The following is a 17836-nucleotide window of genomic DNA, read 5'->3' on the forward strand; positions in this document are numbered from 1 at the left end:
CAATTATTGATAACTGAGATAGAAAGAGGATGGAAACTATAAAAAAATTCAGATTAATAAACATCCAGGCCAATTAAATCCAGGTTAACACAATCACCAAGTCTGCATGACCCGCAGGTGGGAAATGTGGTCCCAGGAATAGAAGAATCAAAGAGAAACCAGCTAGAACAGCACTTCTGTCCTGCACAGTGTATTTACTGCCCAAAGGTCAGGTAAAATGAATTGTTATCAGCACCTGGCAGCCAACAGGGATGCAAAGACATCCAGCCCCACGATCCCATGAGCTCAGAGGTATCCCTTGCCCTTGGCAGGTTCTCCTGGTTATAACTTCACCCTGCTCTTAAAGAAGGGTCAAATTTCTGAGGGTAGGATGGTGAAATTAAATATATAATTGGCCCAATCACAGCTTGAACAGTCACTTGCCATTCTAAAGCAGATAAACAGGAAGAAACACTGAAAAAGGGAGCATTTTGCACATACTTTTCACAGCCACAGAATTTTTCTTGGAGGAAGCAGCACAAATCATACGAATATCAGTGACACGGTGACATTTCATTTTTCATCAAGGTTTCACTTGTAAGGTAGAGCCCAGGCTTTACTCACAGCCTAATTTTAGGCACTGCTCTCTCTCCACAGAGCCTTGGCAGAAATAAAAGCTGAGGTCAAGCCCCCAGAGCTGCAGGGACACCAGCTGACTCCCACCCAGCAGCACTGGTTTAATGTCAGCGTGGCCGTGCCTTGGGTCAGAGCTTCCATGGATGCAATGACACAGTGCGAGGGCAGAGGAGGCTCAGGGATGAATGAGAGATTAAAGCATGAATATCTGCCAGCTGCAGACTCAACAGTTCAGAATTCAGCAGCCCGGGTGTGATTTATGCACAGTATTTAGCAACATAAACGTCGTGTGTATTGAACAAGATTTATGTGCAATTTGGGCAGAGCTTGTACCTGAATCAATCTCAAAATTAGAACCACCACAACGCCTCTGACCGTAAAAAACAACTAACCCCGAAAGCCAGGTAAAACAGAATACGACAACAGGCTGGAAAGAGCAACATTTTTGCATGTCAGAATTAATAAACGTCATGTTTTGTGCTCATGCAGAAAAAAATGCAAGGTCACTTTGAGCAGCTCCAGCGAGCGCTCACGTACTGTGTGGTGAGTTTTAACATAATATAAAGCCATCTGGTCTGGAAACTCAAATTCAGCAGATGCATTTGGAAAACACGACATTCATTTTTACTGTGCACTAACATTACATTTAAAGTGTGCTCAAAAGCATAACTAAAACAGATTGTCCCTTCCAGCATTTGTGTTGCAAACATCGATGGGGCCTCTGTTTTCCTGAGCCCTTGTTCAGACCTTTGCTCTGCTTACTCTGTCTGTCCAAATATTAAATGGAAACTTCTCTCTGATAGATACGACTCCAAATAATCATCTAAATGCTCTTTTATGCTTGTTAGCTATTCAAATTTGCTTAAGAAAATAAACTATTTGCTTTCAAAGTTTGTGCCCTATAAAAATCCACTTGACTAGGAAAGCAAAGCTTTACTTGCTGTCTGGTTTTTCTATTAGTTACATTAATTCTTAGTCTTCACAGCAAAAATAATTACATAAGTAAAAAGGTAGAAAAAATATGAGACTTTTCCTCTTGGTACTGAAAAAGCCACAGATCTGGAACAGTGATAACACCACACCCAGCACCCTATAAAGTAACAAGTTCATCTAGAACCTGTTATTATGAATCCACATTTTTTGGAGTTTCAGTATGACTGGGTTTTGTCTCTAGAGACTGGAAATTGGTTCATTTCAACCAAAAAAAGGCAACCCTAATTAAACCACCTACATATTTGGTCTTTAAGTAATTTAAGAAGTGAAAGTAATTCTTGGTCCCTTTGTAAGATTTCAGGAAGACAAAATGTTCTATCACAGCTTTCAGTCAGAGTGGTCTTACATCAGTAAGGGTAATCATGTTTTTATTATCTGGTGAAGAGGCCAACACAAACATTCTCAAAATTTCCTGCCTTTCCATAACTCAGAATTAACCTGCAAGGGACTTTGAAATCTTTTTAAAAACCCTAGGCTTTTTTTTTTTTGTTAGTTAGTTTTTTCTAAAAATCTGTGTCCCACTAATTTTCTAGTGTTTGCAAAGACAACTCCCCATCATCATCGACTTTCCCCTTGCTTCTGCTGTGCCAAGCTTAGGCCCCAGAGACCTAAGCAAGTTTCAAAGCTTTGAAACATTCCCTGGAGTTACAGCACTTTGCTCCACTCCTGCTTCTGAATTCCCTCCACACTTACCTCACTTGTGGCTTAGCTGGCTGAAAGCAGAGGATCTCCAAGACTCCAGATTCTTGTTTCTCTCCCAGATCTTCCATCCCAAGTGGAATACTGCCAGCACAGATCCCAGACTGACCCTACAAGGACAGGATTTACCCACAGCTGAGCTGCTACACTGCTGGCCCTTTTCCCCTTTTTTTATGCCTTCCCTAAATTCCAGCTCCTATAATGCAGCAGTCAAGCCACTATTCACAGCTTGTAATTCACACTTACTATAAAACATTATACAATGCTCTCAATGAAGGGCTCTCTCTATATAAAAATAATAATAAATGCATGAGTTGGATTGTATGCCAGCAGCATTCCTCCTTGGAAACACATCTTTATATTGAAGGCCTGGGAAATGCGTAACTCCAGTCATATTTCCTTTCCTATTATACCCCTTGGATGTCACAGATTCATTCAGTGGCTTTCAAGATTCTTTCGTTGCCACATAAACCAGTTTGATTTTGACACCAAAAAAAAAAAAGAAAAAAAAAAGAAACATTAGATAATTTGGGATTTTCTTTTGTTTGAAGAGAATGGAAATATAATTGCACCTGGCAGAGGTAAGGAACTGCTGGAAGTCAGATCGATTGTGAATCTATGGGCCCGGAGCAGAAAGAGAGAGGAGTCTGAAAGCCTAATTATCTCAAAAGGCATCTGAGATGTGCAGTGAGCTTATAGACATGTACTGCCTGTCAGCTTGTGTTCCCTAACGATGGCTCGTGGATGGTTAAATCAGCGGTGCAGCCTGACCGGGGGAACATTCCCGAGGATTTCACGAGTGCCCTCAGAGAGAACGACCCGTCCACGGGCATTTTCCATATTGTTCTCTCCGCTGCTCCATCTTTCAGCAGCGTGCCCTGCTGTTGGAGCTACAGACTGTTCAGCAGGGAGTGGAGCCAGGATTCCAGCACCTCTGCAGCTCTGGGAAGGGGCTGGATGGCACAGGGGGTGCAGCAGACGCCGCGGCCTCGGCGGGTCCCGCTGGCACCGCGGTGTTCACAGCGCTGAGGAAATGGAAAGACACGGCACAGAAACAGGCTGTACATTTTTTTAATCTGCTTGTCATGAGTTTGTTTGAAGGATTAATTGTGTCCAGGTTTATGTCCCGGCCTGCACGATCACAAATTGGGTTTGTCGCAATACTGTCGTTGTTTAACGCGCGTCAATTGTGTGGACTCGTTTTCAGGGTTCTGAGAAGGTTGCACTATGTGAATATCTGCCACTTTAGAGCCTTCCAGGAGCCACAAGAAGGCTGGAAAGGGACTTTTCACAAGGGAATGGAGTGACAGGACACAAGGAATGGCTTCACAATGGCAGAGGGAGGGTTAGATTGGATATTGGGAAGTTCTTCCCTGTGAGGGTGGGGAGGTCCTGGCTCAGGTTGTCCAGAGAAGCTGTGGCTGCCCCATCCCTGAGAGTGTCCAAGGTCATGTTGGATAGAAGTCTGAGCAACCTGGGCTAGTGGAAGGTGTCCCTGTCCATGGCATGGGGTGGAACAAGATGAGCTTTAAGGTCCCTTTATACCCAAAACATTCTGTGACTATGATTCACTATGATCCCACAATGGCATCTGCAGAGAACACTACATGAATTTTGAGAACAAAACACTAATAACACAATTTTGTCACCCAATAGGAAAATTAGATGGAGGCTGAGAATGGCAAATTAGCCTGGAAGTGAATACAAATAAGCAAATGAACTATTGGGACAATCCATCAGAAGTCATAGCAGTTCTGGCAGTCACAGGGATGACTGACTGTTTTCTGTGAGAAGCAAAGAACAATTCAGGAGGTTTGACATTTACAGAAGGTCAGGCTACAGACTCTCTTCTGGCCTTAAACAATGCAAACAAAAGGAGTTTTCTCTCTCATAAATTTTTGTTAGACGAGATACTCTTAAAATCTCTGGAGTTGTGCACAGATACACTGGATGAATATATTTCCATCTTTTAGAGTGATGGTAGGTGGTTAAAAGAGAAAAAACAGAGCCCAACATTGCAGGAGTGACTCCACTGAGAAGTATTTCTTATTTCTCTTATGAAAATAAATATATGGTAATAAAAGCAATAAGGAACAATGAGGCACCACTACCACAAATGGCAGAATTTGAACCATTTTACTGTTTTTAATAAGGTCCTGATCCAGGATCTTATGGACTTCAATGCTCTTCAAAGTAAGACTAAGGAACATTGTAACACTGATTAACACAGAAACCAAGGCCAGGCCAAACGGGGTTGTAAGGAACATCCTTTTTTTCAAGAAACCCCAAGTTATCTGTAGAGGGGATAAATCAGTAAAATCTTTCTAGAAAAAGTTCTAAACATAAGAGAGAAGAGTCTTGTTCTCAAATCCCATTAAATTTCCATAGACATGACCCAGACTGTCCTTTTTATGTGAGTCCAAGCCACATACAAATCACAATAATATTCAGTGAACTCCAGCTACAAAGGTTTGTTTTCTTTCTCAACATCCACAAATAAGCCCTCAATATTAATGAGTTTCTTCTCCATTTCCCATACACCCAATTAGTGAGCACTTCTCTATACTTTACAATTTTGAGAAGCTTTAAGCAGAGGAAAGAGGCTGATAGAGCTGGTACTGCTGCAGAAAAGAGTAGAGTTAATATATACAGTGGAGCTGCACTTTATAGATTGCTCTGGCACAAGACAATGACTTTTGCAGCTGCCTTTGGAATTAATTGTGTGGATATCCAGATGAAGTATAACCCAGTGTAATTGCTTTGGTGAGGAAGGAGAGGTGAGTGCCACTGGAAGGGAAAGTTCTCATTTGCAAAAAGTATGATTTGAAGTTATGGTTCATTAGTCTAATGGTAATAATGAAATTACAGTGTTTAAAAGTCTGTAGTTACATTAACTTGCAAAAGAGCAGATTTACTACAAAGGCAAATCTGGGCACAGGAGTAACACAGGACACTCCACAGCAACTCTATACAGATGGATGTGGATGCAGTTTACATGCAAGACTCAGTTATAACTAGAAGCCACACTAGGATAATAGGCTTTTGACCTAAAAATATAATTTCTTTAAGTCAATGGGTTTCAGTGTTGCTTAGTCCAACACTTGGGGCTTTCTTCCCTTTATACCCAAACACTGCCAATCTCAAACAAGCTCTAGAGTTTTTCAAACACACCATGAGAGGTCATCAAAATATCTTTAAATTTCGGGAGGAAGTTTTAGAATTGATTTCCATCAGAAAGTGAGTACACAAGGCCATACACCAGCATTACGCAGCTGACATGTTACATGGGACAGGTTGTAATAAAGCCATCACCATTCTCTCTGTCAAACACTTGTAGCACCAGTCAAGTGTTTGCAGAACAACCCACCTCACCCTGCAGAGACGTGGTAACACTCTGTGCCTCTGTGCCAGCATCCCACGTTTGCCACTGGCTGTTATCATCCCTTGCAATAACACTATTCTAAATTCTTGAAAGCTCCCACAGTGTCCTCCCCATGAGAAAAATGGAGATTACAGAAACTTCTCTTTCCCATTAATGATACCAACATAAGCAGAGATAGAAGAAAAGAGGGAAAGAATAACAGGTAACAAGGGTAAATCCTTTTTGCTCTCTGATTATATCAGCTCTTTACTCAGATAAGAGTCTCCTGAGCTCTATTTTAAAGTCTGAGTTCAAATGCAATATCAAATGATGCTTCCTTTTCTCTTGAAGAAGAAGATCAGTGAAAATGATGTGGTGTTGAGCAGGCAACACCATCTAGCTGAGGAAATTTGGGGCTGAGATATACAACTTTATGCTCATTAAAAGTGTAACAGTGAGCAGAAAATACACAAAAGAGCAGACGTGAAGCCAAGGCATTAAAAGAAAAGAACAGCTTGTCTCCCTCTAGACACAGGAAACTTTTAATTTGTATGTTACCAGAATTCTTAAATCAAGTATTTGGACTATTAAGGAGACACCTGTGTGGACTGAGTTTTCCATCAACTACTCAACAAACTTAGTCATAAATGAAACACACTTGGACACACCAGAAAAGGAATCCTAATCTCAATACAATACTTACCAAGAGAAGATGAAGTCTTTAGGATGGATTTGGATAAGTAACTGGTCACCTTCTAAAGATTCCGTGATGTAGTTGACAGCTCAGAGATCTGAAATCCATTATATCCTCTGCTCCAAAGGCCAGTCATGTCAACTTGTACCACTTCAGTACCAAATATCCTTCTTTATCCAGTTCTACCTAAAAGGCCAACAAATCAGTCTGGAGGAACCTCCTTTTCCCATGAAATTACTATATTATTTAGGTCAAGTTATGAAATCTGCTTTATTTGTGAATCCTTCTCCATCTTCACAGTAATAAACCAAGATTTTTGACATTAATTTTATCATTCTCCCAGAATGATGGCAATGCACAGAATTGCTGGCACCCCCAGAATACTGCAATTCACATCCTGAAAGTGCACTACAGTGAACTTTCTACAATGACAGCTTTGTTAGAAAATTTAGACTTCAATTAAAGCGTGAAACAGCCAGAGTTAAAATACCATTTGTGGTGAAACTGTTCTGCTAAATGCAAGATTGCAAGACACTAAACAGAATGGATCCAGTTAATACATCAAGTTCTATCTGTGCTATTCTAATCAGTACTAAATATCATTTGAAACAAAACCCCAATGTATCTGGTGCAATATGAAGCTGATACCTCAGTTGATTATTATTTTCTCATTACAATTTTTTTAACGAGTCCTAGAGATTTATATGAGTAACTCATATTTTGTGCTGACGGCAATTTTACATTGCACTTTCTTACTCCTCTGACTTGCTTAATTTGGTTTTAGATTTGCAAGTCCTAGCACATAACTTGCCCTGATTAAAAAAAGGAAACTAAAACTATTTTTAATTTCTTGAGTTGTGCTCTGATGAGTCTTTTAGGGAGAACTTTACTGACAAATTTCTGCAAGGATTTTGTTTGTCATTTCCCCCCCACTAAGACAATTTTTTAAATCACAGTTAAGATAATTTGAGGGTGAGATGTTGAGGCAATCACAGGATGAAACTACTGGGTTCTATGAACTAACTCAATGCCATCAGTTTTGTGCAGGGTCTCATTTGCTGAACTTGTAAATATTCAAAGTAAGTGAGCAAATAATTTATGGGCCATTTGGGCAGAACATGGAGCAGTTCTGCCCCAGGGGAGCACCAGAGGCATTTTGCCTGGAGCTGCACAGGTACAGACAGGAGCTACAAATTGTTCCACCTTCCTGAGGCTGTGCACAGGGAACAGGATAACCTGGGAAAATTCCAGCTGCTCAGCCAAAAAAAGTTTGTCAGTAAGATGCTTTCTTTTCCACTGTGGTACATCCACATGCAGGAAGTTTTATGTGTTTTCATTCTAAGAGGAAAGTGTCTCTGACTCCAGACAACAGTTATCTCAAGAGTTTTCTTTCAATATAGTTTTACCTCAAGATTTCTCATGGTGGGAAAACTTTTTGCACTACCGTGCTCCTACAGAATTTCACTGCCCTCAAGTTTTTACTTGAGTCCTGTCGGGACCACTGACTTTTCACAACCTATTTCCTACATTCTCACACTATCTATACCCACCCATGCTATAGGGTTTATCTCCTACATTAAAATTAGCTTGTTAAAAGATATTTAATCCCACTAGTTTGGAAGGAAAATAGCAGGGTTTATTGGTGTATATACATATATGTTACTGGTATATTGGTTTATGGCTGGGGACTTGTACCACATCAGGAAATGTTGTTGCAAATTCTTCCAGCACTTTTCTGAGCTGCATTAAGCCCGTTGTGTGAACACAGTCAGAGCTGAAGATGTGCATAATAGTTCTCTTAAATATGAAAGGGAGAGTTTTTAAAAGCTTTGCAAAACCTTCACTGAAATATTTCTGATTACCCTAACACAGCACAAGTGATGGTTGCCAGCTTCTCCCTCCTCTCTCAAGATTCTTTAAATCTCTTTAGAAAAACCTTCTCATTATCATTTTTCCCCAGAAACTCGATCCCATCCCTGATTTAAAAAAATAAATTAGGTGAGATCAATAAAAGAAAACTCCCAAACCTCTGATTTTAATATATATTAAACCACTACACCACAGATAAACACAATCTATCGCACAAAATAAATAGATCAATCTGTATTCTAGCTGTAATTTCACAGTTTGTAAAGTATATTCCCTAAATCACCTCCAAGTCATGAGGCATTGTTATTTGCTTACCTTCTTCCTCTTGTTCTACCTTAGACTCTTAATTAAAAAGAAAAAATTAAATTAATCCTAGTTCAGGACCAATTACCCTGCATGACATTTTAATTTTCCACTCTTTACTTTTTCCTTCCCTCAAGGCCGGACACAAGAACCATCTCCACATCTGGGGAGGGCTGGAGACAGCTCCTGCAGAGCTCATCAGTGCCATGCTGGGGGCTGGCCAGAGGAATCATCAGAGGAATCATCAACCAGGAGCGAGCAGCTCTTCCCCTGGGCTCCTGGTGAGCTCCTCTCCAGTGCTTCCACCTCCTGCCAGCTGAGAGGAACAAACACCAAACTTCATCCCCTTCAACAACACAACAGAGCCTGGTCACTGCATTAACCCAAAAAGAATCATCTTTTAAAGGAATACATGGCATGGAATCACAGAATAGTTTGGGTTGGAAGGGACCTTTAAAGCTCATCTGGTCCAACCCTGTGGTGCTGTAGCAAATGCAGATGGGGTTGTCATGCCCAGAGTCCAGCTCCAGGGAACTGTAGTGCAGCTGCGATGGGTTTCCCAGACTCATTTTCCTGAGCTCAGTGCAGCAGTGATGGCAACTGAGTTCTCATAACACCAGACCACCCTCCAGTCACAAACACAGCCATCAGCAGTCACGGGTAAGTAAAGGCCCCCAATTTGGGAGAACAGACTGACAATGGGCTGTCTAAGCCCACAGCTGTCAAAAAGAGCAGGTGCAGGGAACAACCCAGCCATTTAAAACACATAATTAAAACCAGAAGTTGTTACCACTCTGATGGCCACATGACAGCTCATGTGGAACCAGCTCATGGGGTCCAAGTGGAGCTCCTCAGGACCAGGACAGATTGAGCATGTTTCCCTTGTCACTGCAGGGAGAAAGCTCTCACCTAACTGCTGCTGCTTTGCTGTTCTCGCTGGAACTAAAATCACTCAAAAGAATCTAAAAAAAAATATATAAAAAAATATTTCATTGCAATGACTACTTATGTCAGGGTTGCAAAAACAGGGTTTTTCTTTGCTGTTGTAAATCTCGTGCTCCTGGGTTAAACTTTCTGCCAATTTAGCAGTAAACAATTTAGAGAGATGTAAAGGTATCACATTGCAGACCCCTAAAACCAAAGCACGCTTTTATGTAAACTCCTGGGCATAAGCACATAATCTGCAGCCCTCAGAGAAGCCCTAAGAAAGCAAAGTGACTCAGAAATACTGTTCCTCAGCACAGCACTGCATGAAGGATTTGGGGTTTTCTCCTTTTTTTTTTTTTAGTCAGTGTACTCTGTTTAAATAACACAGATTTGGACAAGAAGCTAAATCAAAAGACCAATTGAATTTGGAGGGAAGTGATTCTACCCCTCTGCCCTGCTCAGGTGAGACCCTCCCCTGCAGAGCTGCCTCCAGCTCCTGGATCACCAGCGCAGGAAGGACTTGGAGCTGCTGGAGCAAGTCCAGAGGAGGCACCAAGATGATCAGAGGGATGGAGCAGCTCTGCTGGGAGGAAAGGTTGAGAGAGTTGGGATTGTTCAGCCTGGAGAAGAAAAGATTTGGGATAACCTGATTGTGGCCTCCAAGTACCTCAAGGAGCTACAAGAAAGAGGAAGAGAGACTATTTACAAGAGCCTGGAGTGCCAGGACAAGAGAGAATGGCTTCCCTCTGACAGAGAGTAAGGTTAGATGGTATTTTAGGAATAAATTGTTCCCTGTGAGGGCAATGAGACCTGGTACAGGTTGCCCATAGAAGCTGTGGCTGCCCCATCCCTGGAAGTGTCCAAGGTCAGGTTAGACTGGGCTTGGAGTAACCTGGACTAATGGAAGGGGTCCTTGCCCATGGAAGAGGGGTGGAAGGAGATGGTCTTTAAGGTCCTTTCCAACCAAAACTATTCTATGATTCTATGATTTTGGCTGTGTATCCTAATTCTTAGCCACACAGTCTCCTGATATGCTCAATTACCGAACATTTTCATCCCTCCTACCCAGTGCATTCCATCATCAAGGTGAGCGTTGTGGAGCACACACTGGAAGGAACAAGACAGAGATCTTGAGCTCCCCTCCATTCCTTGTTCACCAACCTCAAGGGCCAGGTAAAAATAAAAGATGTAATTTAAGTTTCAGGAAAATTAGTTACTATTCTTTATTCAGCTTTGTGTACCAGGTGCTTCCCTAAAATGATGGGAGGAGATGCATCTTCCAGCAAACCTACCTCAGGTTTTCCTACACCATCCTCAAAGATTTAACTTTTCAACAATCCCCCTTTTTAAATATGGGAGCTGAATGACAGACTTTAAATGGAACAGACTCACAAAAGTAATCAACATTTAACTCGGTAGACTGGCCAGGTTGGGAATCCATTTTGTCCCTGTTTTTCCCCTGGAAGATCTGAAGCAGCCATATGACAGCAATATTCCAGATGGCTGTGGAAAGTCCTCCATCTTTTTCAGCAAAATGTTGATCTTGGTCCAAAAGGCAGGGAAGGGGTTTGATGGACACACACGAATTTCTGCAGTGCCACATCCCACAGAACGGAAGGAGAAGAAAAGCAAATCTCGTTTACAAAGAAGTCTCAGCTCAGGATTCAATTTGAAAGATTAGAATGAAGAAACATATAATTGTCAAGACCAGTAATTAGAAATTATTTATTGCCTTCCCTTGTTAAGCCTATTATTAAGACAGAATATTTTCCTACACTTACTACTCCTAACATATATAAAACCTCGATTATTTACATCTTTTGTTTCGCACAAAAACTTCAGGACAACTGTTTTAATAACTCCCACTTAACTGAGAATCAAAGCACTGTTAGCTGCATTTGCTCACTAAAAATCTTTAATGAAGCCAGCAACTACCAAGGAATATTAAAAGCTAAACTTTATTCCCCAGTGAAAAGCAATCAACTCCTATCTCTATGTCTGCATTTTCTGTGCTACCAAAGGAAAGTGCTTCCCAAAATGACTGTGCATCTCAGCACACTTTGTCTGCAAAGCTTAATTTTTCCTGACACTTGTCCCAGGGTAAGTTTTTCAGAAGAAGTTGCCTTAATTTTAAAATTGACTTTTAAGGATACTAATATTTCAAAGGGCTGTTTTTTTAAATACACTGAATTCTTGGTGCCACTTGGATAAATTCATGAAAGGATGCAGGCTTTAAAAATAAATTAAAAAAAAATTTTAAAAAAAAATAAAAACCAAACCTAACAAAAACCAAACATCAGAATTTCCTCACTTTATGCTTCAAGGTCCGTAGCAAAACCACCTCAACATCCTAATAAAATAGATTTTTTTCCCTCAGCTAGCAAAAAAAAAAAAAATATAAAAAGCTGGGGGAGCAAATTTCACTTCCATTTATCTGACTGCTCAGTAGTTAGGTCAGTCAGAGGCACAAGAACATCTATATTCAATTCCTTACCCAAAAGAGATTCAAGTCTATATCATTGCTTTTTGACAGGTCTGAACCTCTCAGTCCTGAACAGCTGAAGCTTGTTCTGGTGGAAGAGCAGCTGTCAAAGGCAAGCAAGTTCTGTAAGAAATGATTAAATGTTCAATAGGTTCCAATAAGAAAGCAGACACAAGCAGAATTCCCCAGCAAAACTTTCCTGATACTTTTATTAGTGGTGACACCAGTACTAAAAGCCAGTGTATGAAATATTAAATGCTTACCTGAAAGCACACCTCTCCTACAACCCCCAGGATTTTCTATTAAATTTCTGAGCCTGAATTCACAACTGTTTTCCTCCAGCTTATGTCAGCAGAACATCCCTACTCCCGAGCTCGGAGCTATTTTTTCCAGCCGGAGTCCCCTGACAGCTCCATCAGCACAATAACAGGTATTTTCCACTTCTGCACAGTGGGAGTTTCCTACTTTCTGAGCAGCAGCACCATAGTCCTGCCAGCTCTTTAAATACAAACTGTGTGAGGTGAGACAATCAAAGTTCTGCCCAGGATATATTCGTAACTGAGGTTTTTGCATTAAATCAGTGGAACAATAAATGCTACCTCTTATTGACTTACCAGTCCTTTCTGCCTGAATTTCCCTGTTCTCCCAATTTATTGCACTGTAATGACTTGCTGGAATAAAAAGTGCTGGTAGGGAAAGCACTGATACCACATTTGAACACATGTTGTCTTTCTAGAAAAACTGATGTTGATAGAGAAGAATAAATCACCTCTTAGGACCAGCTCAAAGAACAGGAAGCTCAAAAGCTCATCACTTTTTCAATCCTTCAATTCTAATTAAAAATTACTGCCTCTCCCTACAATCCCTGAATCTCTGGTCTTGCTTCTGGGGGTACATGATGTGTGATTATGATACATGTGTGATGATCATACATAACATGTGTGTTTTAACCCTGTAACACCATCTCTGCCCAATGGTCCCAAATTCCCTTACCATGACCCACAACTCTACGAGCTGCTGTGAGACCTCTCTGCCTCTCACAGTAGATTTTCCCACCTTTCCCACTTACAGCACATCCCCACAACCACCACAAAAACAGGCAGCATGAACCAATTCCACCAGAAATAGCAGCAGCTGAGATTGGCTTGGGACAGCAGCACATGAACTGTCCTTTATTGCGAAATTCTCCATTGATCACCAGGGTTGAAATGCCCACTCTGTGCCTAGGGAGGGGAAAATTCACCCCTTCCATCTTGGCATTAGAGAGTTCTCAAAGAGAGTGGTGGAAACATGAAATGTAGTAGAAATATTCCTCACCCTCTGTATCTCACTGCCTAAATTACCCCAGGAGGATCAAAAGAAGCAAGGAATTTATTAATTTAGAACCTTCTTGTTATACTTTACCTGGACACAAACACAGAGGTCACCCTTTCAGCACGTTCCACATCAAGGATTTGATGGTGCATTCAGGATTTAGGAAGAAAATATCCAACAATGTTTAAATAACGTTTAAGTAGTAGTTACTAAAATTAAGAACTAAACCTTTCAGGTCTATTACACTCCATAGGCAAATGTATATTTTTATAGATACGCCAATTATTTTAAATTTGCAGATATGAAAGCATTCCACAAATCACACCTGGTTTTAACCAGCAATTAGTTCCAGGTAATATCTCTGTGCTCATGCACTACAATTATATACTAATAAAAGATAATCATCCCAGTTTCAAGTGTCAGAAGGTTACATTTCTCTTTTCCAATTTAAATATGCTTTGGGTTTAAATGCAAGGCTTTCAATTGCATTTAAGATGATCTACACTAATTTCTGGGGTATCTTGGACTAATATTTCTGTACTGCAGCAATTTTGGAATATGAACACACACATTTTTCTATCCATAGTGCTGCAGGTTTACACTTATCTAATCTTCATAAAAACCTCTTATATAACTTCTAGATTTCACAGTGCAGAGATGAGAGAGACGCTGCCATGAATTCTGAGGGTTAGTCAATATGAAAGCTATAGGTTTACAAAGCACATGTGAAGACCAGGACTCAAAAAATGAACTTGTGTGTATCTGTCCAAGAAAACTCTAATCAGGATTCTCACAAGACATTTATGAGGTTCAGGTAACAAAAAAATTAGACTAGTCTATCACTTAATATAGAAATATGAAATATTAGTAATATTTTCTGAAAGCAGTTATCACGTTACTGCAGATTTCCTCTATACAGAGCCAAAAAAAGGATAATATTCCAATATCTGAACATGTAATATATGTGATCAGTGAGAAAGGATGAGGCATTAAAAGACCTGTGCTGTGAATTAATGCGTTCATTAAACAGCTGGAGTTCTACCCAGATTGTGTTGCAAACATTCCAACTGCATCAATATCCCATTTCCATTCCTCAGAAGAAGCCAGGGTTGTTGTTTGGCAGCCAAGCGCAGATGTTTTACAAGTCAAACCCCTGGGTTTAGGAAAGGTCATTCAGGGTCTTTCCTGAGAGTTGAAGTGCATTAGCCCCAGGTACAACTGGTCACCCCCATCCCACAGGAGGTGAAGTGGCTCAGACAGAAGCAGCTGAGCAGTGGAACCGCTCACCACGTGCTGGACAATGAAGGAATTGTTGCTGTTGAAGAGCCACCTTGTGAGTTTTCCCACCCTGGCAGCTACAAGCCATCACTGTCAAACTGACTTTTCCCCAGGGTGGTGGGTCAGTGGTGGCTCAGCAAACATTCCCCTCTCCTGACAAGTGACAACTGCTCAAGCTGTGATGTTCTCTCTGCTCATTTTCTCTCATAGGTGGCTCTATTCCCGGCGCTCTAACGGGATTCAGCTTCACAGCCAGGCTGCTTATATTCCTCCTAGAGATTGCAATTATATTTCTGAACTATTCTTTATGTTGCTGTGAGAATCAAACAAAAGGCAAAAAAAAATGTTAAAGTTTCAATGAAGGAAATTTCCATAATATGTGGTGGCTGTCACAATCTTGCTGATAGAAATAATTACTCCTCCTGATGTAACTACACTAAACCACTGAGAAATGTGGATAGAAACTGTTATCCATCTGTGCAAAGCTCTTTCATACATGCATATGAAAGAAGAGCTAAATAGAGAGATTAGAATACTCCGGGATGCTCAGCAGGACACAGATCCCAAGGTGACAGGAACTTCTTACCTCAGGCCTTGAGGAGAGGAAGGAATTACCTCTCCTTTTAACAGCAGCAAGGGAAGGCTACACAGGATACATGGTGATTTTGGGTAACTTTGAGTCTGGCCTTCGTGTTATCCATTGGATTACGCACACAAATCCTCAGTTTTGGCTGATAAACTGGAAGTATCAAGAAACAAAAGCCCAGCCTGCTGTAGCGTGAGCTAATGATATTTTTCTGAGTGAGAGAAACCCACACTATCTGCAGGTAACACACATTGTTTACAGATAAAACACTGTGAGGCTGCTGTGAACAAGAAAACAAATAACAAAGACCATTTCCAGTGATGGTGGGTTCTGCCCTTACCCAAAAATCAGCTATAAGACAGCTCAATTTATTGCCAGGTGCATCTCTCTGATCACTTTAGGAAGTGATTCCTACAACCCACTCCAGCGTGGGTGGGAGCACCGGGGCACTGCTGAATTTGCTGTCTCAGGTGCTTGTAACAGGTTTCTACAGCAGAGCTCAAAACCTGCCTGAAAGCAAAGCAGAAAAGCAACGAGGCAGCAGCTCATACAGAACCTCTGAGCAAAGCTAAACATGGGAAATCAGCTAAAAGTTAACTCAGGTGGCAGCCACAGAAATGGGACCACATCTGTGTGGACAAGCAAGGAGTGTCCTCCAGACACCACAGCCAGAAAGCACTGCAAAAGTATTAGTAGAGAGGTAGTAATTGTAGAATTATAGAATCATAGAATGGTTTGGGTTGGAAGGGATACTAAAAATCATCTAATTCCAGCCCCCTTGCAATGGGCAGGGACACATTCCACCAGGTCAGGCTGCAGACCTGCTCTGTTGCTGAGACCTAATCAAAGTAAGACCCACTGTGAAACTACTCTATAACAGTGTTGCCAGGTTAGAGACTGGACCCAAAATTAGTAGAAAACTTCCATGTTGACAACTTCAAATTTAGTTACAGGCTGCCTGTTATGGAAACTTCTGCACCAACCTAGCTGAGCAAAATTACCTTCTCTCCCCAGTGACAATCATAACTCATTAAACACTGGTGGATAAGGCCAACCCTTTGCAGGACCCTGTCTGACCACTTCAGGTGACCACTCCACCCTCCACAGCTACACCAGCAAAGAGACATCCTCCCAATGGCTTTCAGCAGAGAAGAAAGTGGAACAACAAGCCTGATTGCCTGAGGGTGGAATTGCACCTACAGCCCAGAGCACCTCGAGCCCATCAGCTCTAAACTCCTCACCCCAAACCAGTGCAGACCAAACCCTGCCCTGCAGCACTCCCAGCTCACTGAGCTCACAGCCCCAGGGCTGGTGGGGTTCACTGATGCTGACTGCACTCAGTTTAGTAGGGGTTTTTAAAATCCCTGAACATGAGCTCAGTGCATGGTCAGACAGAACAAAACCCTTCCAGGAGTAACCCCGACCAGCCATGGAGGACAAGAACTCCCGGGGTCATAAACCCAGAAATCCACAGTCCTACACAACCCCCTCCTTTCCTTCCTCTTCCTTAAAAACACCCATGGAAATGCAGGTTTAAAAGATCACAGGCTGCTAATGGCACTGTAGAGCTGCCAAGATCTACCACAGTTTTCTTAGGAGAGAAGACCTGAAGCACCTGTGCAAGAAGAAGTTTTGCCAGCAGAGATTTGATGCTGTCACTGAACCCTCACCAGCTCCTGACCAGCTGTCAGATAGATTCTGTTGCTTTTACTGCATCAGTTACAGCATCCCAAACATCCAATGCAGCACTTGAACCATCATCCTCCTCTTTGAAGCTGAATATTGAAGTTTAAGCAGGCCAAACCAGCAGTAATTTATTTACCCTTTTCAAATAACAAACATGATTTTATCCATCTCAAATAATAAATGTGATTTTATCCATCTCAATAAACATTATTTTAAGTTAATCCTCAATGTTGGGGGTTTTTTTAACTCAAGAGATTTCATGGGCCTCTCTTTTCTTACTTGCAGTATTAAATATCATAAAGTTTAGAAATCTTTTTTCATTCTAAAATATGCACAAATGATTTTCCAGTGTCTTCTGGATTCATCCCTTTTACTTAGAATTGAAGTATTTAAGTGAAAATTATCCAATTGAGAAAATGACTGTAAAGAGAAATAATAATAATAATAAATAACGATTATTTGAAATATGCCTCAAACTGGAACTACTCCTCTCAATTACTAAGGCAAACATTCTTGTGTTAGATGAAATTAATGACCAGAGTCATCAACCTTTTGAATTATTTTGAAAATTCTGAATGAGAGAGCTTTGAGAAACCAGAACCTTTTGTGGAGTTATCCCACCTACCAGCAGACCAGGAAGATGGCAATAACTTATCCAAGTCTTTATAAGGATAGCTGTAGGTTTGACAAATTGGTATTGAATTTCAATGTATCTGTATCTACTATATCAGGTACAAACTCAGTGAGAGGCTGCAATTCCAGGGGAATTGCCTGATTTCCCCCAAATAAGAAAAAAAATAAAGAAAAGCTACAAAGTAACCTTCCCAATTGACTGGTTAACTATAAAAATGGAACTTCTCTCATGGCAGACTAAAATTATTCCAAACTCCGCTCTCAAAAGTGGGAATTGTCCTCCATTTGTATCTTAATTGTCTGTTAAATTTGGGAAGAATTCAGCAGCAGTTTGAGTCACGAGCCCACAATAAATGAGAACACACAAAGCAAGGGATCTACTCAACTCTGCAGCCG

Source organism: Chiroxiphia lanceolata, chromosome 10, assembly GCF_009829145.1.
Source record: "Chiroxiphia lanceolata isolate bChiLan1 chromosome 10, bChiLan1.pri, whole genome shotgun sequence".
Taxonomy (NCBI): Eukaryota; Metazoa; Chordata; class Aves; order Passeriformes; family Pipridae; genus Chiroxiphia; species Chiroxiphia lanceolata.